The sequence below is a fragment of the Triticum urartu genome, unplaced genomic scaffold, assembly GCF_056163025.1.
Source record: "Triticum urartu cultivar PI428250 unplaced genomic scaffold, HENAU_Tu73 scaffold2, whole genome shotgun sequence".
Classification (NCBI taxonomy): domain Eukaryota; kingdom Viridiplantae; phylum Streptophyta; class Magnoliopsida; order Poales; family Poaceae; genus Triticum; species Triticum urartu.
The window spans coordinates 13589373-13615012 of NW_028260368.1; the positions used below are offsets into that span (position 1 = coordinate 13589373).

Sequence of the window (25640 nt, forward strand, 5' to 3'; positions counted from 1 at the left end):
ACCCATATTAAAATTCTATCATATGAATGAAACATAGTTTGAAAAAGACGACTAAACAAGTTTGCTTAAAACTTATTTATTCTTAAATTTCCACCCTCAACGGATGGCTCGAGATGATCAATCTTGAAGTGAGAAAAGAAGGATTGACTCTTCCTCAATAAATAAACTATCAACCTCCAAAAAAGTTTAATTAATTTAATTACTAGAATTAGAATTCTAGTAGTAATATATTTTTTCAGTACCAAAAACAATTAACTATAATACTAAATAAACTATTCCAATGAAAAGATTGAAAGTTTTTGGTAGTTATAGAATTCTCGTACTTCTTCAACTCGAATACCAAAAGGAAGAAAAAAATATGACTAAGTGATTTTATAGTAGAGGCATATCCTGAATGTGCTTGATAGATCCCATTTTTTCATGAAAATAAAGATAGTCAATTTGACTGGACTTAAGACTTTATTATGTTTTCTGAGAAAGAATAAGATATCATTATTCTCTTTAATAAACTTTTGTCTCGTACGGAATACTATATGATTTCACCGTTTGTTTCATCAGAAACAATCTGGGACGGAAGGATTCGAACCTCCGAGTAACGGGACCAAAACCCGCTGCCTTACCACTTGGCCACGCCCCATTTCGGGTTTTATGCGACACTAATAAACACTAGTATGTTTATTTGTTATTCGTCAATACCATTTCAATTACATAAAAAAGGAGGGATATTCTCTTGCTAGTATTCTACACATGCGGATAATATAGAATCAAAAAAATGCATTGATCATTACATGGAATTCTATTAAGATATTATATGAAAGTCGAATTTATTCCACTCTCATTTGAGAGTGCGAATACAAGGAGGTATTTTGTGTTTGGGAAAGTCCGAAGAAAAAAGATTTTGAATCTGCCTTTTCCTTCTTTCCCTTAAAAAAATAACTCAAGAAAAATCCAATTATTTACTCTACAAGAATGAAATGCTTGTTATGCCTAATATACTTAGTTTAACCTGTATCTGTTTTAATTCTGTTCTTTATCCTACTAGTTTTTTCTTTGCCAAATTACCCGAAGCTTATGCTATTTTCAATCCAATCGTGGATATTATGCCTGTTATACCTCTATTCTTTTTTCTATTAGCCTTTGTTTGGCAAGCTGCTGTAAGTTTTCGATGAAATCTTTAGTACTCTGTATGCCAAATTGAATGATGTGTTCATTCCAAAAAAATTTTAAAATGGGTAAAAGCCGAGAAGTTTTATATTTTTATATTATGAACCTTCGATTCTAAAATTTAAATTCTTCTACATTGAATGGGTAGCTACAGCAATAAATTTGGATCAGCCTTTCTACTCCCCTGCACCTAGGTTGAGCAGGTACCTAAAGGTACCTACACAATACCTAACCACCTAACCCTATTTTTGCTATTGATAAGAGTGCTTATTATAAAAGAATTCTTGCAATTTTTTTCAAGAATTCTTTTTTGCATTTTTAGGTATAAAAAAAAACCATCCTAGTGGATCCGTGTGGTAAGGAAAAACTGGTAATCTATTCCTTAAAAAAAAATCTTGGAGATTATGTAATGCTTACTCTCAAACTTTTTGTTTATACAGTAGTGATATTCTTTGTTTCACTCTTTATCTTTGGATTCTTATCTAATGACCCAGGACGGAATCCTGGACGCGAGGAGTAAAAATTCAGTTTTTTTTTTTCTTATTGGATTTGTTTCGTACATTTATCTATGAGAAAATCCGGGGGTCAGAATTCTTTCCAATTCGAAAGTCCCAAATGATCCAAGGGAGCGGAAAGAGAGGGATTCGAACCCTCGGTACAAAAAAATTGTACAACGGATTAGCAATCCGCCGCTTTAGTCCACTCAGCCATCTCTCCACGTTCCAAAGCGAAAGGTTTCCGTGATATGATATAGGCAAGAAATAAGAAATAACGGTTGCAAAAAACCCCTTTTTTTTCTTTCAAAAGTCTATAAAAATTATATTGCCAATTCCATTTTAATTATATTCTTTTTTCTTAATGTTAATAAAAAAGAAGAAGAAAATTCTTGTTTTTTCTTTCTAAAAATCGATATTGGCCGAGAGACAATCAAATAGATTTTCTCTTTAGCGGGCATTTCCATATAGGACTTGTTATAATTATAATAAAACAAGCAGGTTATATAAAAAAAACGCTTTTTTTGTCGATTATTTATCAAGAAAGCAAAAAGGGTTCTTATCAAATCCACCATAAAATTGGAAAGAAGCATAAAGTAAGTAGACCTGACTCCTTTAATGATGCCTCTATCCGCTATTCTGATATATAAATTCGATGTAGATGAAATTGTATAAGCGAATTTTTTTTATTTCCTTAGACTTAGACCGCGCAAGACAAGAATTTTTCGCTATTTACGATTTCATATTCTTGTTACTAGATGTTCTATAGGAATAAGAAGAAATCGCAACTCCTTTGCGCTACACATAAAATTGGATTTCGAAGGTCCATTTTTTTTTTTCAGAATCCTCTATTATTTTAGTTCTTCCACCCATGCAATAGAGAGGGAATGGGAAAAGAAGGGTTACTTTTATTTGCATTTTTCCCTTAAAAGATAGACTTTGAAATAGGAGTCTTGGAATAATGCTGAATTCAAAGGTTTATTTCTTTCTATAGTATAAGAAAAACAATTTATTTCTATTTCTATAGTATAAGAAAAACAAATAAATAGTATAAGAAAAACAAATCGAATCAAATTCATGGATTTACCACGACCTCGGTTGTGACTGTGACTCCATAGATAAAAATGGGAAATTTCTCTCTTCGAGACCATTGAAAAAGGGCATTGAACGAGAAAGAAATCGTCCACAGATAATAAAACTATCATATGCCTTGGAAAGTGATATGAGGTGCTCGGAAATGGTTGAAGTAATTGAATAGGAGGATCACTATGACTATAGCCCTTGGTAGAATTCCTAAAGAAGAAAATGATCTATTTGATACTATGGATGACTGGTTACGAAGGGACCGTTTCGTTTTTGTAGGATGGTCTGGCCTATTGCTCTTTCCTTGTGCTTATTTCGCTTTAGGGGGTTGGTTTACAGGGACAACTTTTGTAACTTCTTGGTATACCCATGGATTGGCTAGTTCCTATTTGGAAGGTTGTAATTTCTTAACCGCAGCAGTTTCTACCCCTGCCAATAGTTTAGCACACTCTTTGTTGCTACTATGGGGGCCCGAAGCACAAGGAGATTTTACTCGTTGGTGTCAATTAGGCGGTCTATGGACTTTTGTAGCTCTCCACGGGGCTTTTGCACTAATAGGTTTCATGTTACGCCAATTTGAACTTGCTCGGTCTGTTCAATTGCGGCCTTATAATGCAATCTCATTCTCTGGTCCAATTGCTGTTTTTGTTTCTGTATTCCTTATTTATCCACTGGGGCAATCTGGTTGGTTCTTTGCGCCGAGTTTTGGCGTAGCAGCGATATTTCGATTCATCCTTTTCTTCCAAGGATTTCATAATTGGACGTTGAACCCATTTCATATGATGGGAGTTGCCGGAGTATTAGGTGCGGCTCTGCTATGCGCTATTCATGGAGCGACCGTAGAAAACACTCTATTTGAGGACGGTGATGGTGCAAATACCTTCCGTGCTTTTAACCCAACTCAAGCTGAAGAAACTTATTCAATGGTCACTGCTAACCGCTTTTGGTCCCAAATCTTTGGTGTTGCTTTTTCCAATAAACGTTGGTTACATTTCTTTATGCTATTTGTACCCGTCACCGGTTTATGGATGAGTGCTATTGGCGTAGTTGGCTTGGCTCTGAACTTACGTGCCTATGACTTTGTTTCCCAGGAAATCCGTGCAGCGGAAGATCCTGAATTTGAGACTTTCTACACCAAAAATATTCTTTTAAACGAGGGTATTCGTGCGTGGATGGCAGCTCAGGATCAGCCTCATGAAAATCTTATATTCCCTGAGGAGGTTCTACCACGTGGAAACGCTCTTTAATGGAACTTTCGTTTTAGCTGGTCGTGACCAAGAAACCACCGGCTTTGCTTGGTGGGCTGGGAATGCCAGACTTATCAATTTGTCCGGTAAACTGCTTGGAGCTCATGTAGCTCATGCCGGATTAATCGTATTCTGGGCCGGAGCAATGAACCTATTTGAAGTGGCCCATTTCGTACCAGAAAAGCCCATGTATGAACAAGGGTTGATTTTACTTCCACACTTAGCTACTCTAGGTTGGGGAGTAGGGCCAGGGGGGGAAGTTCTAGATACTTTTCCGTACTTTGTATCTGGCGTACTTCACCTAATTTCCTCCGCAGTCTTAGGCTTCGGTGGCATTTATCACGCGCTTCTGGGACCCGAGACTCTTGAGGAATCTTTTCCATTCTTTGGTTATGTCTGGAAAGATAGAAATAAAATGACTACAATTTTGGGTATTCACTTAATTTTGTTAGGTCTAGGTGCTTTTCTTCTAGTACTCAAGGCTCTTTATTTTGGCGGTGTATATGATACCTGGGCCCCTGGGGGGGGAGATGTAAGAAAAATTACCAATTTGACCCTTAGTCCCAGTGTTATATTTGGTTATTTACTAAAATCTCCTTTTGGTGGAGAAGGGTGGATTGTTAGTGTAGATGATTTAGAAGATATAATTGGTGGGCATGTATGGTTGGGTTTTATTTGTGTATTTGGCGGAATTTGGCATATTTTAACCAAACCCTTCGCATGGGCTCGCCGTGCATTTGTATGGTCTGGAGAAGCTTACTTGTCTTATAGTTTAGCTGCTTTATCTGTCTTTGGTTTTATCGCTTGTTGTTTTGTATGGTTCAATAATACAGCTTATCCGAGTGAGTTTTATGGACCCACCGGGCCAGAAGCTTCTCAAGCTCAAGCATTTACTTTTCTAGTTAGAGACCAGCGTCTTGGAGCTAATGTGGGATCCGCTCAAGGACCCACAGGTTTAGGTAAATATCTAATGCGTTCCCCAACTGGGGAGGTTATCTTTGGAGGGGAAACTATGCGTTTTTGGGACCTTCGTGCTCCATGGTTAGAACCTCTAAGGGGCCCCAACGGTTTGGACTTGAGTAGGTTGAAAAAAGACATACAACCTTGGCAAGAACGACGCTCAGCAGAATATATGACCCACGCTCCTTTAGGCTCTTTAAATTCCGTGGGTGGCGTAGCTACCGAGATCAATGCAGTTAATTATGTCTCTCCTAGAAGTTGGTTATCAACTTCTCATTTTGTTCTAGGATTCTTCTTTTTTGTGGGCCATTTATGGCATGCAGGAAGAGCCCGAGCTGCTGCAGCAGGTTTTGAAAAGGGAATCGATCGTGATTTGGAACCTGTTCTTTACATGAACCCTCTTAACTAAGATTTTCTTATTTATACCTGTTCTACTTTTTTTCTGTTCTGGCTCGGTTATTCCATCTAGCCGAGCCATTCATTCCTTTTTATGAAAGAAAGATAAGGGACAGAAAAAAAAAATAAATAAAAATGAAAGAAACAAACGTATTCAATAAGCAAAAGGAGAGAGAGGGATTCGAACCCTCGATAGTTCCTAGAACTATACCGGTTTTCAAGACCGGAGCTATCAACCACTCAGCCATCTCTCCACAGCCTAATCCTTATTTTACTCCTACAAATAGAACATAGCCATATAAAAAATAAAAAGATTTATTAGCCTCTAGAAAGATATCAGATACAAGTTCCTTTTCGATATATCTCTGTATACTGTATACACGGATACAGGATCCGCTATACCCGCTTGTGAAATAAAGAGTAAATAATCTCTTCTCACCCCCATATCCAAATAAAAAAGCGGTTTAAGTAATAAATTTGAATTAAAGAGAAGAATCAATGGATTCATGATTAAACCCCTCCTACTTCTTGTATTTTTTTACAATTTTGGTTTAAGTGAGGGATCAAATATGTAGTCAACTTTATTTGATGGTAGCTTGGAGGATTAGAAATATGACTATTGCTTTCCAATTAGCTGTTTTTGCATTAATTGCGACTTCCTCAGTCTTAGTAATTAGTGTACCCCTTGTATTTGCTTCTCCTGATGGTTGGTCAAATAATAAAAATGTTGTATTTTCCGGTACATCATTATGGATTGGACTAGTCTTTCTCGTAGCTATTCTGAATTCTCTCATTTCTTAAATGAAATTTGGTTAATATTTATTAACCCCATAAAAAAGAAATAATAAAGGCCATTTCTTCTAAAAAATTAGAATAGTGAGACGTATTAAAACGCAATTTGCGTTCCGAATTGCTAGCTCTTCTCTTTCAGTATTATGAAATTCCATTCCCATTAGAATATTCATTGACAGATAATAAAAAAAGGAAAACTCTAATATAATAGAAAATGAAATGAAACGGTCGACCCAGACATAGAAGGTCGACCCAGGCGGATATACGCTATAAAATATATACCGTAGCGAGCGTAGTTCAATGGTAAAATATCTCCTTGCCAAGGAGAAGATACGGGTTCGATTCCCGCCGCTCGCCCGCTTAATTTATCAAAGTACTATGATAAAAAGTTTAGTCTAGTTAACTGTTTAACTACTTATATTAAATTAAGTATTAATTAGGTGTTAGTCTAGTGCCGTATCCCTTACTATCTTACCCTTCCTTTGCATCCCACTCAAAAAAAGAGGGCGCTCCAGAGGCAGAAATAGAACTCGCCAACAGAGCTCCAAAAATTGGGTATTAACTGAGACAAACAACGGGCAAACTTTTTTTAAAGGGAAGGGAGAGGTAGACTGTCCCTTTCGTTTCATTTTTATTTTCTGCAGGGTAGGGAGAGGCCTTGCGCCTTCTTTTTTTGAAGGCAAGTGACTTCGCAAACTGCTCAATTTTGCCCTCTAGGGCCGGGAACTAATGAATAAAAAAGGGTTGGATACGCCCCTCTACCATACATATCTAGAGAAATAGAATAGTCCTTTTATACAGACTGCTAAGTGCGGAGACGGGAATCGAACCCGTGACCTCAAGGTTATGAGCCTCGTGAGCTACCAAACTGCTCTACTCCGCTCTGGAGTACCAGAAACTGGTGGACAAAAAAGGCTTGAATACAAGCCTCTAACATGTCTAGACAAATAGAATACTCCTTTTATACAGAATGGAGCGGGTAGCGGGAATCGAACCCGCATCGTTAGCTTGGAAGGCTAGGGGTTATAGTCGACGTTGGTTGATTATTTTTAACGTCTCTAATTCAAAACCGAACATGAAATTTTGATTTCATTCGGCTCCTTTATGGATATTCTCACCACTTAACATCTATGTCAGCTTTTCTATTTGAATGGAACCAAAGCTCTCCGCTTTCTAGATGATCCTTATAGAGTAGGAGATAGAAATTCTATCTAAATTCATCTAATCTACTTACTTCGTTCCCTAATTTCATTCAAGAGATCCTGAGGAAAAGAATTGGGTTTCCACCGAGCTGAAACAATATGCGGATGGTTCTAGTAAACCAAAACTATCGTTTTTTAGCTATTTGGCTTCCTTATTCCTTATTTTAAGAAGATTTAGTTACGATTGGAAATCAACTTTTTTGTATCTTCATCCATAGATCCTTTACTCATATTTTCAAAATTGGAATACTTAATCCAATGCAAAATTATGCTTCGCGACTCTGTACTCATAATCCTATTTTTATTTTGGATGCAATTTAAATTAGTCTTTGGATACAAATCGCCAGAATGTATATTCTTCCTCAATATGCTATTGAGAGGAAAAGGATTTAATCCTTTATAAGAACTAAAGTTTTCATCGGAATATAAAAATAAAAAACTTAAGGATGCCTTAAGTATATCATTTCAAATTCAGTTATTAATAGAACGAATCACACTTTTACCACTAAACTATACCCGCTACATTGTAGATTATGGTATAAATGGTACCCTTTGTCAAGGATAGCCATTTGACAAGAAGGCTAATTCCCCCTTATTGAATCAGATGGAGAAGGTTCATGACACTGAGCCGTTGGTACTTCTACTTCGATCGCTCGCCTTTACTTTAGGATTTAGATAGCCCCTCTGGTCTGTAAAAAAAATCTTTTCTTACCATGCTAATAGCGCCTGAACCAAATGTATTTATTTTGATTAGGATCCTATTCTACGGTTACGACTACAATAATAATTATTTACTTTGCAAGGACGTAAGTGTGTCAGACTGCTAAATTGTTTTATTATTCCTACAATATAAACTAGGGGATATAGGGGGTAACACTGTCCCTATAAATTCCTTTTTTCCTTTTCTTTTTTGTCCAGAATTGAACAAAAAAGAAATTATGGAAGATGTTTTCTTCCCCCATTAAGTCCGAGCCATAGAGTAAGAGTGAGATGAGTTTTCCAAATTCATCATAGACTTTCCCTATGGCTTGATAGAAGTAAGCAGCAAAGAGTCGTAACTTAAAGAAAAAAACGGACAGGGCCGACAGATTTACCTGATGTAAAGAAGATCCTAAAAGTCTCTGATTAGTCGACTCTCTCCATTTAACACTTTCCTCTCTCTCCTTTTTTCCACTGACTCAATTCTAGTTTATTAGATTCTTGTTTAAAAGAATGCAAAAAGTTCAATAGAACTAAGAACACATAAAAAATAGCATAGAGGATCAAGGCCATTACCAAAAGTTCCTCCCAAGGATCCTATATCCTATTGGGTATCTGTTCCCCGCCTTTTCCCGCTAGGATCGGAAATCTTATATTTTCCATATCCATATACCGTTGAATCCTTGGGGTTCCAGAATCCGCCTATTTTACTAGTCTTCGGAAACGGAAAACCCTGAACCAAGAAGAGTTGGATATGTTATGTAGGGTATGTTTTTTTTTATTAATTTTATTTTGAGCTCTCAAGATATCGATATATACATATACAATCTCTACATAATGTCTCTCTCTCTATCTCTATATATTATATATATAATATGTACATTATGCAGTAGACCCATAATGGGAAATCCAAGTGGCTAATTTTTGAATTAAATAAAAAGCCCTTTTAACTCAGTGGTAGAGTAATGCCATGGTAAGGCATAAGTCATCGGTTCAAATCCGATAAAGGGCTTTTTAAATTAGTGGTAGAGTAATCTCGTGCTAAGACGTAAGTCGTTGGTTCGAATCTGATAGAGTACTTTTCTACTAAATTGATTCACTTTTTTTCTTTGTTTTTGAAACTTTCTCTATATTTTTAGAGAATTTTATGACTTAGTGCGGGATGGATGCATTTTTGGTATGAACACTAAATGAAGCACGGAGAATTAATCTATAACGATCAACTAAAAAAAATCCTAGATGAAAACATAACAGAAAAGTTGGAAAAACTCTTTGCTTTGGATCTATTTATACTTTTCGAGTATATTGACAATTCCAAAAAACTGCTCATACTATGATTATAGTATAATCACGAGCGGTTGTATATGGCCCTATCGTCTAGTGATGCCCCTATCGTCTAGTGGTTCAGGACATCTCTCTTTCAAGGAGGCAGCGGGGATTCGACTTCCCCTGGGGGTAGGGAGTATTATGAAAGGAGGTTAATCATAGATTAGCAAAAACCCTAGAATAAATTCTTCCTGGGTCGATGCCCGAGTGGTTAATGGGGACGGACTGTAAATTCGTTGACAATGTCTACGCTGGTTCAAATCCAGCTCGGCCCAAACCAAAAATCTAGGGCTTCGTGAGTATGAACTAAATCCTTTTGTTTTTCTTCCATAAAATAAAATGTCTGATCTATAGAAATAAAAGATAAAGAAAAAAGGGAAATTTTTTTTTCTAATCCATATCTCTCTCATTCCTTTCTTACAAACAAAAGAGTTTTTCTTATTGAAGGCTGGATTATTATCCATTTTTAGTGATAAAAAATCACGACATACTAGTTATGTCACTCTCACTATACCCACGTATAATATAATATGTGGGTATGTAGTATATGATTCGTCTATTTCTTAGAGTACGAAAGACGAATCGAATCTTCTTATGGTTCTATTTAAGAATGGGTATGCCATACACCCCGCGGGGATTGTAGTTCAATTGGTCAGAGCACCGCCCTGTCAAGGCGGAAGCTGCGGGTTCGAGCCCCGTCAGTCCCGAACTAGGGTTCAATGAATGGAGAAATTGATATTTCCTTTTTCCATGAAAAAAAGGGGCAGGGAGCAAGATCAAATACCCACAGGGCACCCTTACTTCACTTTTTTATTTTGCATCTCTCATTAAAGAGGGAGGGAGGGCATATAGGAATTTTTTTTTCACTACTCCCAATCGATAAAGAAAGACACACATACGATATGTGGATTAGTAGAATTTAGGATATTATATTACTCTATCTTTCTTTATGATGATACCATCCTCATCTTAATTTCCTATTCCACTCTTATGGAATAGAGTACCGGTATTTTACCGGAATCCATACATAAATCGTATTCCCTTTTTATTTCAGACCTCTTTTCCCCATCTCACTTCTACTGCTTATTTGGATGTCTATGTGACCCATAGAAAGTGAAAGTTGGTCATATAATACATACATAATTGTATGTATAACTATAAGAAAAAGGAAGGGAAATTGTATAAGATTAAGAAAGTATAAGATTAAGAAAGCTCGTGGGTTAGAGATATAGAAAAGAAAAAGTAGAAAAGGATTAAAAAAGAGGGAATTCCTAATCCAATCAAAAAACCCATTTTGGTCTTAGTGTGGATAGAGGATCTTCCTATGTTATACTATATAACTCTCATCCGTGAAATATAACTCTCATCCATGAATTGATTTGATAGATCCGATATTCATAATATTGAATTGATTCAGTATTATCAGAATGCAAGCCCTACCCTTGAATTTACAAGATACCCCTTTTTCCTCTCCATGGGATTACATCCCGAGTTATTGTGAAAATAAAAAATAAAGAGGTTATGGAAGTCAATATTCTCGCATTTATTGCTACTGCACTGTTCATTCTAGTTCCTACTTCTTTTTTACTTATTATTTATGTAAAAACAGTCAGCCAAAATAATTAATTGGAATTCCAATTAATCATTGAAGAAATTAAAAAGGGATTAAATAAAAAAAATCCAAGTCTTAAATGAAAGGATCTGGTTGGAATCTTAAAGTGTGGTAGAAAGAACTACATATAGTTTTTTCTACGACACTTTAGATTCTTTCTATTATATTATCTTTGAATCTACATAGAATAGATTAGTAGATTGAAATAGTTAAGTAGTCTAATTCAATTTCTTTTTTCATTGCATCCACTTAATTTCAATCAGGTCAAAATAAAAAAATCTAAGACAATTCTTGACCAAAGAATCCATGGAAGGAAAGAAAAATAATATGAAGAATAGACTATAGTAAAAAGTAAAAGGAAATGGAAAATGTGTGATATGCCGTGAATAGTTCCGTGGAAGAAAGTCTAATTTTCTTATGTATAGAACTTTTTTTAACCATTCGTCATTTCTAGTAGAAATTCTGAATTGGTATAATGGCTCTTTCTTACATTACAACTTACAATACAAGAGTTTCTTACAGGAGTGAAACAAAACTAAAGAAAAAGATTAAAGAATAACGTTTGACAAAATGATTAATGCAAAATGATCCATTAAAGAAAAGAATTGATACAACAATTTGATTACTTAATCAATTAGTAGTATCCCTAGAGTCCACTCCTTCCCCATACTACTAGTGAAAGAGAAAATGTAAAGACTACCATTAAAGCAGCCCAAGCGAGACTTACTATATCCATCTAAATTATGTCTCCTATTTCTATGAAGGGATTATTCTACTATTGATCAATAATCATAGTGGAATCAAGGGTACAGAGTCAAAAAGGGATTCCGCCCTAAGGCCATGGATCAATCAGTTCAAGGAATTTACTCCTAACAAATTCTTATAGGAATTCTGGTAGAATTAGAGAGCATTAAAAATACGAGATACTATAGCCCTTTTTTCCTTAAAAAAGAAAGAGTACGGGAATGATGTCCTGAATAGAAGAAGCGGGAATAGGAAGATTTTTTATTCCTTTTGTTACTCTTTTTTTTTTTTTTAAGCAAAGGACGCCCGAATATACCATAAAATTATCGATAGATAAATATTTATTGGATACCTACCTTACCTAATGTTTATTTTTGACCTAAACCCTGCAGCCTTGCTTTGTATCATTCTATGAAAGAATGAAGAGATTTTATCCATAATACAACTCCTAAATTGATTTTTGATCGACCTATTTAATCTGATTCTCGTTAGAATTAAGTAGTCCTTACTTTAGTGTATGTAGGTAACATAAGATGTACGATAAAAAAATGTATAATAATTAGTAAGTCTTGATATTCTTTCGTGGAGTCCCTTCTTGAATCTTAGATTGAAAAAAAAAAAGAATGCCCCTTAGGGACCTTTCTTTGGATACCAAGATTTCTGACATCTTATCCTCGTATTTTAAAATTATCAAATCGAATCTCAATTAAGAACCAATTCAAATTCATATAATAAAAGAATAAGGAAACACTACCTCACCCCTATTGATAACCATCGTCAAAACAAACCCTAACCCTAGTTTGAGGATAGAACTATGGTATGGTTTCTCTAAACCCAGTATCGGCAGGCCCAGTTACTCTCTTGCCCGAACTTATGCGAAGTAAAAATTTATCGAATTCGATCAGCACTATAAAAAAAACCTAAGTATTTTATTGATCAGGCGGCACCCAGATTTGAACTGGGGATAAAGGATTTGCAGTCCCCTGCCTTACCGCTTGGCCATGCCGCCAAAAAATCCGATCAAAAATCTAGAAAACAGCAAGTATTCATCCACGTTTTCTTACGAAAAGCCCCTTTTATTTTGAATATAATTCTACTTACTTTTTTCCAATCTTTTTCAAAAAATCTATTCCTGCTTTTTTTGATCCAGTTTCTATTATTCTCCTCGATAGATTCTATCTTAAAACATACATTGTTAACACAATAAAACTTCCCATTTCTTTCTATTGAGATGAAAAAGAAGAAAAAGTGGATTTCTATTCACAGGCTGCAAAATTCAGAATAAATTGGAACCGTTAACTAGAATTCTCTTTTTTTTATTGCAGTAGTGAACTACTCTTAAATCGGTATTATCTCCCCCCCCTTCAATGGCATAATAAAATATTATGGCTTTATGCTTAATCCGTGTATAGGTAAACTTTAGGTCCGAACAGCATTATTATCCAAAGATCCCCTTTATGTACATATCTCTATGGGGAATCATGCTTTAATTTTTCAAAGTATTAAATTAAATATCTTGAATAAAAAAAGGAAATTTGCTCTGATATAGAGTATAACCTGACTATCTTGGCGTACCCAAGTGAAATTACGATAAAAGAAAAGCATGGATATGGGGAGAGGTGGATAACTAGATTGGCATGTACTTAAAAAAGGGACTTACTTTATTTTAGAATTCCACAATGAAATACTGAATTTTCTAGCAATTATACTACTCCGATCCGAAATAAAAAAGAACCCTCAAATTATTTTGAGAAATTAAAGTAAGCACGCTATTCTAAATCGAAGTAAAGTCAAACTTTCTAGTATATTATATTACGGCTTTATTACATTCATAGAAAGGAGATAAAATGAGAAATCTTTGCCATCCAATCTGATTAGAATATCATAACATAAAGTATAAGTGGCAGAATTTTTTTTGTAGGAATGTTTTATCAATTCATTTTCATTTCATTTGTACCCCTGGCAAACTCGAACTTTCGTCCAAATGGTCTCTATTCATATGTATGAAATACATATATGAAATACGTATGTGGAGTTCCCTAGAATTTCATGTGATTCAGTAAACAGAATATAGATTCCATGATTGCTAGATCGATCCATAGGGATTGATGAAGAGTGAGCTGATAATGGAATTTTTCTTTGATAAACAGGAAACTTAAGATTAAGATGCTCCGGAATGGAAACGAGGGAATGTCCACAATACCCGGATTTAGTCAGATCCAATTCGAGGGATTTTGTAGGTTCATTAATCAAGCCTTGGCAGAAGAACTTGACAAGTTTCCAACAATTAAAGATCCAGATCACGAAATTGCATTTCAATTATTTGCGAAAGGATATCAACTGCTAGAACCCTCGATAAAAGAAAGAGATGCTGTGTATGAATCACTCACCTATTCTTCCGAATTATATGTATCTGCGAGATTAATTTTTGGTTTCGATGTGCAAAAGCAAACCATTTCTATCGGAAACATTCCTATAATGAATTCCTTAGGAACCTTTATTATAAATGGAATATACCGAATTGTGATCAATCAAATATTGCTAAGTCCTGGTATTTACTACCGCTCGGAATTAGATCATAAGGGAATTTCTATCTACACTGGCACTATAATATCAGATTGGGGGGGGAGATCGGAATTAGCAATTGATAAAAAAGAAAGGATATGGGCTCGCGTGAGTAGAAAACAAAAGATATCTATTCTAGTTCTATCATCAGCTATGGGTTCGAATCTAAGAGAAATTCTGGATAATGTTTCCTACCCTGAAATTTTCTTGTCTTTCCCGAATGCTAAAGAGAAGAAGAGGATTGAGTCAAAAGAAAAAGCTATTTTGGAGTTTTATCAACAATTTGCTTGTGTAGGTGGGGACCTGGTATTTTCGGAGTCCTTATGCGAGGAATTACAAAAGAAATTTTTTCAACAAAAATGTGAATTAGGAAGGATTGGTCGACGAAATATGAATCGGAGACTTAATCTTGATATTCCTCAGAACAATACATTCTTGTTACCACGAGATGTATTGGCCGCTACGGATCATTTGATTGGAATGAAATTTGGAACGGGTATACTTGACGATGACGATATGAATCACTTGAAAAATAAACGTATTCGTTCGGTTGCGGATCTGTTACAAGATCAATTCGGATTGGCTCTTGGTCGTTTACAACATGCAGTTCAAAAAACTATTCGTAGAGTATTCATACGTCAATCGAAACCGACTCCCCAAACTTTGGTAACTCCAACTTCAACTTCAATTTTATTAATAACTACTTATGAGACCTTTTTTGGCACATACCCGTTATCTCAAGTTTTTGATCAAACGAATCCATTGACACAAACTGTTCATGGGCGAAAAGTGAGTTGTTTAGGTCCTGGAGGGTTGACGGGGAGAACCGCAAGTTTTCGGAGCCGAGATATTCATCCGAGTCACTATGGGCGTATTTGTCCAATTGACACGTCTGAAGGAATCAATGTTGGACTTACTGGATCCTTAACAATTCATGCGAGAATTGATCACTTGTGGGGATCCATAGAGAGTCCGTTTTATGAAATATCTGCTGAGAAAGCAAAAGAAAAAAAAGAGAGACAGGTGGTTTATCTATCACCAAATAGAGATGAATATTATATGATAGCAGCAGGAAATTCTTTGTCCTTGAATCAAGGTATTCAGGAAGAACAGGTTGTTCCGGCTAGATACCGTCAAGAATTCTTGACTATTGCATGGGAACAGATTCATGTTAGAAGTATTTTTTCCTTTCCAATATTTTTCTATTGGGGGTTCTCTCATTCCTTTTATTGAGCACAATGATGCGAATCGGGCTTTAATGAGTTCTAATATGCAGCGCCAAGCAGTTCCGCTTTCTCGGTCCGAGAAATGCATTGTTGGAACTGGATTGGAACGCCAAACAGCTCTAGATTCGAGGGTTTCCATTATAGCCGAACGCGAGGGAAAGATCATTTCTACTGATAGTCATAAGATACTTTTATCAAGTAGTGGGAAGACTATAAGTATTCCTTTAGTTAACCACCGTCGCTCTAACAAAAATACTTGTATGCACCAAAAACCCCGGGTTCCACGGGGTAAATCCATTAAAAAAGGACAAATTTTAGCAGAAGGAGCTGCTACAATTGGGGGCGAACTTGCTTTAGGAATAAAACGTATTAGTAGCTTATATGCCATGGGAAGGTTACAATTTTGAAGACGCAGTACTAATTAGCGAACGTTTGGTATATGAAGATATTTATACCTCTTTTCACTCCGGAAATATGAAATTCAGACGGATACGACAAGCCAGGGCTCCGCTGAAAAAATCACTAAAGAAATACCACATCTAGAAGAACATTTACTCCGCAATTTGGACAGAAATGGAGTTGTTAGGTTGGGATCCTGGGTAGAAACTGGTGATATTTTAGTAGGTAAATTAACGCCTCAGATAGCGAGCGAATCATCTTATATCGCGGAAGCTGGATTATTACGGGCCATATTTGGCCTTGAGGTTTCCACTTCAAAAGAAACTTCTCTGAAATTACCTATAGGTGGAAGAGGGCGCGTTATCGATGTGAAATGGATCCAAAGGGACCCGCTCGACATAATGGTTCGTGTATATATTTTACAGAAACGTGAAATCAAAGTTGGGGATAAAGTAGCCGGAAGACATGGGAATAAAGGGATCATTTCCAAAATTTTGCCTAGGCAAGATATGCCCTACCTAGGCAAGATATGCCCTATTTGCAAGATGGAACACCCGTTGATATGGTCTTCAATCCCTTAGGAGTACCCTCCCGAATGAATGTGGGACAAATATTTGAAAGCTCGCTCGGATTAGCGGGGGATCTGCTAAAGAAACATTATAGAATAGCACCCTTTGATGAGAGATATGAGCAAGAGGCTTCAAGAAAACTTGTGTTTTCAGAATTATATGAAGCCAGTAAAGAAACAAAAAATCCATGGGTATTTGAACCCGAGTACCCGGGAAAAAGCAGAATATTTGATGGAAGAACAGGCGACCCCTTTGAGCAACCTGTTCTAATAGGGAAGTCCTATATCTTAAAATTAATTCATCAAGTTGATGAGAAAATTCATGGGCGTTCTACTGGGCCCTACTCACTTGTTACACAACAACCGGTTAGAGGAAGAGCCAAGCAAGGGGGACAACGAGTAGGAGAAATGGAAGTTTGGGCTTTAGAAGGATTTGGTGTTGCTCATATTTTACAAGAGATACTTACTTATAAATCTGACCATCTTATAGCTCGCCAAGAAATACTTAATGCTACGATCTGGGGAAAAAGAATACCTAATCATGAGGATCCTCCAGAATCTTTTCGAGTGCTCGTTCGAGAACTACGATCTTTGGCTCTAGAACTGAATCATTTCCTTGTATCTGAAAAGAACTTCCAGGTTAATAGGGAGGAAGTTTGATCGGAATAAATATAAATTCTTTTCTTATTTCTATTTTATGATTGACCAATATAAACATCAACAACTTCAAATTGGACTCGTTTCCCCTCAACAAATAAAGGCTTGGGCTAACAAAAACCTACCTAATGGAGAAGTCGTTGGCGAAGTCACAAGGCCCTCTACTTTTCATTATAAAACCGATAAACCAGAAAAAGATGGATTGTTTTGCGAAAGAATCTTTGGACCCATAAAAAGCGGGATTTGCGCTTGTGGCAATTCTCGAGCGAGCGGAGCTGAAAACGAAGACGAAAGATTTTGCCAAAAATGCGGGGTCGAATTTGTGGATTCTCGGATACGAAGATATCAAATGGGATACATCAAACTCGCATGTCCCGTGACTCATGTGTGGTATTTGAAAGGTCTTCCTAGTTATATCGCGAATCTTTTAGATAAACCTCTTAAGAAGTTGGAGGGCCTAGTATACGGCGATTTCTCTTTTGCTAGGCCCAGCACTAAAAAACCCACTTTTTTACGATTACGAGGTTTATTCGAAGAGGAAATTGCATCCTGTAACCACAGCATTTCTCCCTTTTTTTCTACCCCAGGCTTTGCAACATTTCGAAATCGGGAAATTGCGACAGGAGCAGGTGCTATTAGAGAACAATTAGCAGATTTGGATTTGCGAATTATTATAGAGAATTCTTTGGTCGAATGGAAGGAATTAGAAGACGAGGGGTATAGTGGAGATGAGTGGGAAGATAGAAAAAGACGAATAAGAAAAGTTTTTTTGATTAGACGCATGCAATTGGCGAAACATTTTATTCAAACAAATGTAGAACCAGAATGGATGGTTTTGTGCTTATTACCGGTTCTTCCTCCCGAATTGAGACCTATTGTTTATAGGTCTGGAGATAAAGTAGTGACTTCAGACATTAATGAACTTTATAAGAGAGTTATCCGTCGGAACAACAATCTTGCCTATCTATTAAAAAGAAGTGAATTAGCGCCAGCAGATTTAGTAATGTGCCAGGAAAAATTGGTACAAGAAGCCGTGGATACACTTCTTGATAGTGGGTCCCGCGGGCAACCGACGAGGGATGGTCACAATAAAGTATACAAATCACTTTCAGATGTAATTGAAGGTAAAGAGGGAAGGTTTCGCGAGACTCTGCTTGGGAAACGGGTCGATTACTCGGGGCGTTCTGTCATTGTTGTGGGTCCTTCGCTTTCATTACATCAATGTGGATTACCTCTAGAGATAGCAATAAAGCTTTTTCAGCTATTTGTAATTCGCGATTTAATCACGAAACGCGCCACTTCTAATGTAAGGATTGCTAAAAGGAAAATTTGGGAAAAAGAACCCATTGTATGGGAAATACTTCAAGAAGTTATGCGGGGACATCCTGTACTGTTAAATAGAGCACCTACCCTGCATAGATTAGGCATACAGGCCTTTCAACCCACTTTAGTAGAGGGGCGTACTATTTCTTTACACCCATTAGTGTGTAAGGGTTTCAATGCGGACTTTGATGGAGATCAAATGGCTGTTCATCTACCTTTATCCTTGGAAGCTCAGGCAGAAGCCCGTTTACTTATGTTTTCTCATATGAATCTCTTATCTCCCGCTATTGGGGATCCTATTTGCGTACCAACCCAAGACATGCTTATCGGGCTTTATGTATTAACGATTGGAAAGCGTCGAGGTATTTGTGCAAATAGATATAATAGTTGCAGAAACTACCCAAATCTAAAAGTAAATTACAATAATAATAATAATTTTAAATATAGGAAAGATAAAGAACCCCATTTTTCTAGTTCTTATGATGCACTGGGAGCTTATAGACAAAAACTAATCAGTTTAGATAGTCCCTTGTGGCTACGATGGAACCTGGATCAACGCGTCATTGGGTCAAGAGAAGTTCCGATTGAAGTTCAATATGAATCTTTGGGGACTTATCATGAGATTTATGCCCACTATCTAATAATGGGAAATAGAAAAAAAGAAATTCGTTCGATATACATTCGAACCACTCTTGGTCATATTTCTTTTTATAGAGAAATAGAGGAAGCCATACAAGGATTTAGTCAGGCCTATTCATACACTACCTAAACAAGAAAGTTAGATTCGGCGATGCCCCTCCCCTTTCGGGGGGCATTCCGATTTCCCTAGTATCATCATTATTTGCCACGCGAATCCAGATTGAGATTGAGGCAATTAAGTTAATTAAATTTTCGAATCACTGACTCAGGCCCATTGTCGAATCCTACTCAGCAATTGTCGAATCCTACTCAGCCGAAAAGGGGGTACTTATGTATGGCGGAACGGGCCAATCTGGTCTTTCATAATAAAGAGATAGACGGAACTGGTATGAAACGACTTATTAGCAGATTAATAGATCATTTTGGAATGGGATATACATCCCATATACTGGATCAACTAAAGACTCTGGGCTTCCATCAAGCCACTACTACATCGATTTCGTTAGGAATCGAGGATCTTTTAACAATACCCTCTAAGGGATGGTTAGTCCAAGACGCGGAACAACAGAGTTTTCTTTTGGAGAAACACTATTATTATGGGGCTGTACACGCGGTAGAAAAATTACGCCAATCTGTTGAGATATGGTATGCGACAAGTGAATATTTGAAACAAGAAATGAATTCAAATTTTCGGATAACGGATCCTTCTAATCCAGTCTATCTAATGTCTTTTTCAGGAGCCAGAGGAAATGCATCTCAAGTACACCAATTAGTAGGTATGAGAGGATTAATGTCGGACCCTCAAGGACAAATGATTGATTTACCTATTCAAAGCAATTTACGCGAGGGACTTTCTTTGACAGAATATATAATTTCCTGCTATGGAGCCCGCAAAGGGGTTGTAGATACTGCTGTGCGAACAGCAGATGCTGGATATCTTACACGTAGACTTGTTGAAGTAGTTCAACATATTATTGTGCGTAGAAGAGATTGTGGTACTATCCGAGGTATTTCTGTAAGTCCTCAAAATGGGATGACGGAAAAACTTTTTGTCCAAACACTAATTGGTCGTGTATTAGCAGACGATATATATATCGGTTCACGATGCATTGCCGCGCGAAATCAAGATATTGGAATTGGATTAGTCAATCGATTCATAACTGCCTTTCGAGCACAACCATTTCGAGCACAACCAATATATATTAGAACCCCCTTTACTTGCCGAAGCACTTCTTGGATCTGTCAATTATGCTATGGCCGGAGTCCTACTCATAGTGATCTGGTCGAATTGGGAGAAGCCGTAGGTATTATTGCAGGTCAATCAATTGGGGAGCCAGGGACTCAACTAACATTAAGAACTTTTCATACTGGCGGAGTATTCACAGGGGGTACTGCCGACCTTGTACGATCCCCTTCGAATGGAAAAATAAAATTCAATGAGAATTTGGTTCACCCCACACGTACCCGTCATGGGCAGCCTGCTTTTCTATGTTATATAGACTTGCATGTAACTATTCAGAGTCAAGATATTCTATATAGTGTGAATATTCCCTCAAAAAGCTTGATTCTAGTGCAAAATGATCAATATGTAAAATCCGAACAAGTAATTGCGGAGATTCGTGCCGGAACGTCCACTTTACATTTTAAAGAAAGGGTACAAAAGCATATTTATTCTGAATCAGACGGCGAAATGCACTGGAGTACTGATGTTTACCATGCGCCCGAATATCAATATGGTAATCTTCGCCGATTACCAAAAACAAGCCATTTATGGATATTGTCAGTAAGTATGTGCAGATCCAGTATAGCGTCTTTTTCACTCCACAAGGATCAAGATCAAATGAATACTTATGGTAAAAAAGATAGGGAAATTCTTGATTATTCAACGTCGGATCGAATCATGTCCAATGGCCATTGGAATTTTATCTATCCTTCTATTTTTCAAGATAATTCAGATTTGTTGGCGAAAAAGCGAAGAAATAGGTTCGTCATTCCATTACAATATCATCAAGAACAAGAGAAAGAACTAATATCCTGTTTTGGGATTTCGATTGAAATCCCCCTTATGGGTGTTTTACGTAGAAATACTATTTTTGCTTATTTTGACGATCCCCGATACAGAAAAGATAAAAAGGGTTCAGGAATTGTTAAATTTAGATATAGGACCCTAGAAGAAGAATATAGGACTCGAGCGGAAGACTCAGAAGAGGAATATGAGACCCTAGAAGACGAATACAGGACCCGAGAGGACGAATATGAATATGAAACCCTAGAAGAATCTAAATATGGAATCCTAGAAGACGAATACGAATATGAAACCCTAGAAGACGAATATGGGAGCCCAGAAAACGAATATGGGAACCCAGAGAACGAATATAGGACTTTAGAGAAAGACTCAGAAGAGGAATATGGGAGCCCAGAGAGCAAATATAGGACCCAAGAGGACGAATATGGAACTCTAGAGGAAGACTCAGAAGACGAATATGGCAGCCCCGGGGAAAGCGCAGAGGAAAAATATGGTACTTTAGAGGAAGACTCAGAAGAAGATTCAGAGGACGAATACGAGAGCCCAGAGGAAGATTCCATCTTAAAAAAAGAGGGTTTGATTGAGCATCGAGGAACAAAAGAATTTAGTCTAAAATACCAAAAAGAAGTAGATCGGTTTTTTTTCATTCTTCAAGAACTTCATATCTTGCCGAGATCTTCATCCCTAAAGATACTTGACAATAGTATTATTGGAGTGAATACACAACTCACAAAAAATACAAGAAGTCGACTAGGCGGACTGGTCCGAGTGAAGAGAAAAAAAAGCCATACGGAACTCAAAATATTTTCCGGAGATATTCATTTTCCTGAAGAGGCGGATAAGATATTAGGTGGCTGTTTGATACCGCCAGAAAGACAAAAAAAAGATTCTAAGGAATCAAAAAAAAGGAAAAATTGGGTCTATGTTCAACGGAAAAAAATTCTCAAGAGCAAGGAAAAGTATTTTGTTTCCGTTCGCCCTACAGTGGCATATGAAATGGACGAAGGAAGAAATTTAGCAACACTTTTCCCGCAGGATCTCTTGCAAGAAGAAAATAATCTCCAAATTCGACTTGTCAATTTTATTTCTCATGAAAATAGCAAGTTAACTCAAAGAATTTATCACACAAATAGTCAATTTGTTAGAACTTGCTTAGTAGTGAATTGGGAACAAGAAGAAAAAGAAAAGGCTGGTGCTTCCCTTGTTGAGGTAAGAGCAAATGATCTTATTCGCGATTTCCTAAGAATTGAGTTAGTCAAGTCCACTATTTCGTATACACGAAAAAGGTATGGTAGGACAAGTGCAGGACCGATTCCCCATAATAGGTTAGATCGCGCCAATATCAATTCTTTTTATTCCAAGGCGAAGATTGAATCACTTAGCCAACATCCAGAAGCTATTGGCACTTTGTTGAATCGAAATAAAGAATACCACTCTTTGATGATTTTGTCGGCATCCAACTGTTCTCGAATTGGTTTATTCAAGAATTCAAAACATCCCAATGCGATAAAAGAATGGAATCCTAGAATTCCTATTCGAGAAATTTTTGGGCCCTTAGGCGCTATTGTAGCTAGTATATCGCATTTTTCTTCATCTTACTATTTACTAACGCATAATAAAATCCTGTTAAAAAAATATTTGTTCGTTGACAATTTAAAACAAACCTTCCAAGTACTTCAAGAACTTAAATACTCTTTAATAGATGAAAATAAAAGGATTTCTAATTTCGATAGTAACATAATGTTGGATCCATTCCTTTTGAATTGTCACTTTGTCCATCATGATTCTTGGGAAGAGACATTGGCAATAATTCACCTTGGACAATTTATTTGTGAAAATGTATGTCTATTTAAATCGCACATAAAAAAATCCGGTCAAATTTTCATTGTAAATATGAATTCCTTTGTTATAAGAGCAGCTAAACCTTATTTGGCCACTACAGGAGCAACTGTTAATGGTCATTATGGAGAAATCCTTTACAAGGGAGATAGGTTAGTTACGTTTATATATGAAAAATCGAGATCTAGTGACATAACGCAAGGTCTTCCAAAAGTGGAACAAATCTTTGAAGCGCGTTCAATTGATTCATTATCCCCGAATCTCGAAAGGAGAATTGAGGATTGGAATGAGCGTATACCAAGAATTCTTGGGGTCCCTTGGGGATTCTTGATTGGAGCTGAGCTAACCATAGCCCAAAGTCGTATCTCTTTGGTTAATAAAATCCAAAAGGTTTATCGATCCCAAGGGGTACAGATCCATAATAGACATATAGAGATTATTATACGCCAAGTAACATCAAAAGTGCGGGTTTCCGAAGATGGAATGTCTAATGTTTTTTCGCCTGGGGAATTAATCGGACTATTGCGAGCGGAACGAGCAGGACGAGCTTTGGATGAATCGATCTATTATCGGGCAATCTTATTGGGAATAACAAGGGCTTCCCTGAATACCCAAAGTTTCATATCTGAAGCAAGTTTTCAAGAAACTGCTCGAGTTTTAGCAAAAGCTGCCCTACGAGGTCGCATTGATTGGTTGAAAGGCTTGAAAGAAAACGTAGTTCTGGGGGGGATTATACCTGTTGGTACCGGATTCCAAAAATTTGTGCATCGTTCCCCACAAGACAAGAACCTTTATTTCGAAATAAAAAAAAAAAATCTATTCGCGTCGGAAATGAGAGATTTTTTGTTTCTCCATACAGAATTAGTTTCTTCAGATTCTGACGTAACAAACAATTTTTATGAGACATAAGAACCCCCATAAAAATATTTTTTACTTTACTAGACTTTTGAACTTAGAACACTAACAGGTCAAATTTTAGATTTTTAAGATTTTTATTTTAATAAGTAAAACAAGTCAGTTAATTCATTAAGGTGGTTATGTTTATACCATGTATCAATGGCCAACTCTTATCTTAGTACAAGGTTCTCTCGGAACAATTATTATTTATTTCAAGCTATTTCGGATCTTTCTTAATCTTCAAAAAGAACTAAATTCCGTAATGGAATGGTAGGATTAAAAAAAAGGAAGTGTGGAAAAAATGACAAGAAGATATTGGAACATTAATTTGAAAGAGATGATAGAAGCAGGAGTTCATTTTGGTCATGGTATTAAGAAATGGAATCCTAAAATGGCCCCTTACATTTCGGCAAAGCGTAAAGGTACTCATATTATAAATCTCGCTAGAACGGCTCGTTTTTTATCAGAAGCTTGTGATTTAGTTTTTGATGCAGCAAGTCAGGGAAAAAGTTTCTTAATTGTTGGTACCAAAAAAAGAGCAACAGATTTAGTAGCATCAGCTGCAATAAGGGCTCGTTGTCATTATGTTAATAAAAAGTGGTTCAGTGGTATGTTAACGAATTGGTCGATTACGAAAACTAGACTTTCTCAATTTAGAGACTTAAGAGCAGAAGAAAAAATGGGAAAATTCCACCATCTCCCAAAAAGAGATGTGGCAATCTTGAAGAGAAAATTATCTACTTTGCAAAGGTATCTCGGCGGGATCAAATATATGACGAGATTGCCAGACATTGTGATCGTCCTTGATCAGCAAAAAGAGTATATAGCTCTTCGGGAATGTGCCATTTTGGGGATTCCTACTATTTCTTTAGTCGATACAAATTGTGACCCGGATCTCGCGAATATATCGATTCCAGCCAACGATGACACTATGACTTCAATTCGATTGATTCTTAACAAATTAGTATTTTCAATTTGTGAGGGCCGTTCTCTCTATATAAGAAATCGTTGATTAAGAATATATAGTGAATTCTTGGGCAACTGCGTAAATTTATGGAATCACTTACTTTACTATATCTTTTTTTTTGCATAGAATTTTTTTTGCATAGAAAAAAGAAGGGGAATATTGATATATATTAGAGGGTATTGATATATATTATGATCTGATGTGCTTTCTTGGTATCCTAAATATAAGATTAATACTTCAAGTTGCTGAGTTGAGAAAGAGATGGTTGAATCAAAAGAATTCCTTTTTTGAAGTTCAATTTTTATCAGAGGACAATATGAATATTATACCTTGTTCCATTAAAACACTCAAGGGGTTATACGATATATCGGGTGTAGAAGTAGGCCAACACTTCTATTGGCAAATAGGAGGTTTCCAAATTCATGCCCAAGTACTCATCACTTCTTGGGTCGTAATTACTATCTTGCTAGGTTCAGTTGTCATAGCTGTTCGGAATCCACAAACCATCCCGACCGACGGTCAGAATTTTTTTGAATATGTCCTTGAGTTTATTCGAGACTTGAGCAAAACTCAGATTGGAGAAGAATATGGTCCCTGGGTTCCCTTTATTGGAACTATGTTCCTTTTTATTTTTGTTTCGAATTGGTCGGGTGCTCTTTTACCTTGGAAAATTATAGAGTTACCCCATGGGGAATTAGCAGCGCCCACGAATGATATAAATACTACTGTTGCTTTAGCTTTACTCACGTCAGCGGCATATTTTTATGCTGGTCTTAGCAAAAAAGGATTGAGCTATTTCGAGAAATATATTAAAC

General features: G+C 36.6%; 7 non-coding genes across 7 annotated transcripts; 3 read left to right on the forward strand and 4 right to left on the reverse strand.

Annotated features, from left to right (window-relative positions):
- Nucleotides 1-1793: 1793 nt before the first annotated feature.
- Nucleotides 1794-1881, reverse strand: TRNAS-GCU (transfer RNA serine (anticodon GCU)). The gene has a single exon. It is a non-coding gene; the product is annotated as a tRNA-Ser (tRNA).
- Nucleotides 1882-5510: 3629 nt separating this feature from the next.
- TRNAS-UGA (transfer RNA serine (anticodon UGA)) lies at nucleotides 5511-5598 on the reverse strand. Its single transcript has one exon. It is a non-coding gene; the product is annotated as a tRNA-Ser (tRNA).
- Nucleotides 5599-6422: 824 nt separating this feature from the next.
- TRNAG-GCC (transfer RNA glycine (anticodon GCC)) lies at nucleotides 6423-6493 on the forward strand. Its single transcript has one exon. It is a non-coding gene; the product is annotated as a tRNA-Gly (tRNA).
- Nucleotides 6494-6945: 452 nt separating this feature from the next.
- On the reverse strand, nucleotides 6946-7019 carry TRNAM-CAU (transfer RNA methionine (anticodon CAU)). Its single transcript has one exon. It is a non-coding gene; the product is annotated as a tRNA-Met (tRNA).
- Nucleotides 7020-8977: 1958 nt separating this feature from the next.
- TRNAT-GGU (transfer RNA threonine (anticodon GGU)) lies at nucleotides 8978-9049 on the forward strand. Its single transcript has one exon. It is a non-coding gene; the product is annotated as a tRNA-Thr (tRNA).
- A 507-nt stretch (nucleotides 9050-9556) lies between these two features.
- TRNAY-GUA (transfer RNA tyrosine (anticodon GUA)) lies at nucleotides 9557-9638 on the forward strand. The gene has a single exon. It is a non-coding gene; the product is annotated as a tRNA-Tyr (tRNA).
- A 3019-nt stretch (nucleotides 9639-12657) lies between these two features.
- TRNAC-GCA (transfer RNA cysteine (anticodon GCA)) lies at nucleotides 12658-12728 on the reverse strand. Its single transcript has one exon. It is a non-coding gene; the product is annotated as a tRNA-Cys (tRNA).
- Nucleotides 12729-25640: the final 12912 nt, after the last annotated feature.